We start from the raw sequence: 1,929 nt of genomic DNA on the forward strand, positions 1-1,929 counted from the left end.
TTCATTGTTCTATCAAAAACCCAAGCTTGAAGAACGACAACGCGCATTGAGCTCAGGGGCTAACATGTCCGCACCTAACCGAGGTATAACTACATGACAAAAGCTCAACTTGCTAAATGTAAGTTCGGCAAGTCAAGCTTGGGGGCTATGTACTGTATCCCAAATACATCGGAAAAACCGAGTTATATCTCGGTAGGACCAAGCAAAATTCAAATAGATAACTGTCCACCGCAACAAACTTCTTCTCCCAAATCTCGCACTTAGTCGGGCAGAATATCTCGAAAATAACCAACAAATATTTCACCTACAACAGCTATAAATTAGAATGCTAGATGACGATAAAGGGCAGAAGAACAAAAAACAGATCACACTACATCATGTTCACTTTCTTTTTTGATATTTCACTGACTTGAGTTTCGGAGTCCTTTTTGCAAGTACCACGCTTGGGTCCGTGTTCACGAGGCTACTTCCCTGCTGGACAATAGGCTTCAAGAGTTCACTGAACAGCCCGAAACTAACCTATAGTACGAAAGAGTATCCTTGCCAGAACAATATTAATCAATTCCGCTAGGGAGACAATGAGGAATCTAAACAATGTGAACAATGGGCTCCGAATTTGACCCAATACAAGGGAAAAAAGTAAGCAAACTCTCCAAATTATCTAAGCCAAAAATCCAAACAGTTGTTTCAAAAAATTAACCATCCTAGTCCTAACTTATCAAAGACATTCACCCAAACAGCCTCTTCCCCCTCAAACCGTTTGCCACCCCCACGCTCATCAATCGTCCCACCTCTCCGCCGTTAGAAGCTCTCTCACCGGCCATTATCATCCACTCTTATAGCCCTCTCTCTCCATTACCGTCGCGGGATCGTCATCAAACAAACATAGTTATTAAAATAATCATCCGGCTACCTAGTGAAATGACCATCCAGTATTTGTTAATTGTATATACTTAAACTGAAACGAACAAAATAACCATCTAATTAAGAATTAAAATAACTATCTATATACCTAATGAATTGAACATCCAGCACATTTGTGGGGTGGAGAGAGTCGACGGCGACGCATGGAAGCAGGGGAGGAGATCCGGCAATGGAGCAGGCACGCAACGACAACTTCGGCTAGGCGAGGTTGTGAATCTACTCTGTGGGCTTCGAACCCGAACGCGTAGCGGCCAGAAATGGAAGAGGAAGAGGAGTCGAATCAGTGGGAGGAAGGGCGGCGTCGATGAGGTGCGGCACAGCAGCAACAACGGTACGATGGGGAGGACAGACGACGGGGATAACGTGTGTCTCGAACGATGCGACGAAGGCGGCGGCCTGCGGTGGTCCTGCACGACCAGCGGCGGGTGGGCAGTGGTAACGAGGACGCACGGGGCCGTTGTGGCGCGATCTCCCATTGCTACGGCGCGCAAGCGAAACGTGGAGAGGCTGGACGTCGTCGACGGGAGGCTGGACGGCATCAGCGGGAGGATGGGCGGCGTTGGCAGGGCGGTGTCAGATCAGATAGCAGGGAAGTGCTGCGGCACTAGGGTGACTCTGTGGACCAAAGATCACAAATGGAGAATGGAAGGTTAGCATGATATTGGGAGTAATGGTGACAATTATGATTTGGTTTAATTGTAAATCCTTATTTTTTAAATTTCAAAATCTGAAATAAAAAATAATTACTTTATAATTTGATTTATATTTTGAATTTTAATTTTCTTTTTTACTCCATAGTTTATATTGTTTAGTATTCTCGTTGCCTCCATATGTTTTTCCTATATCAATTTTTGTCCTAAGCCAAATAAATATTTATTTTCATACCAAATACTTCCCACACGCACACCACACCACACCATAAATCCTGGTGAGTACTACAATACCTTTAACATTGTTCCTAAGTTGCTAAAAAAGGTAGATAAATAAAATTTAATAAATTTTAAA

This window comes from Arachis ipaensis, chromosome B09 (genome assembly GCF_000816755.2).
Source record: "Arachis ipaensis cultivar K30076 chromosome B09, Araip1.1, whole genome shotgun sequence".
Lineage (NCBI taxonomy): Eukaryota > Viridiplantae > Streptophyta > Magnoliopsida > Fabales > Fabaceae > Arachis > Arachis ipaensis.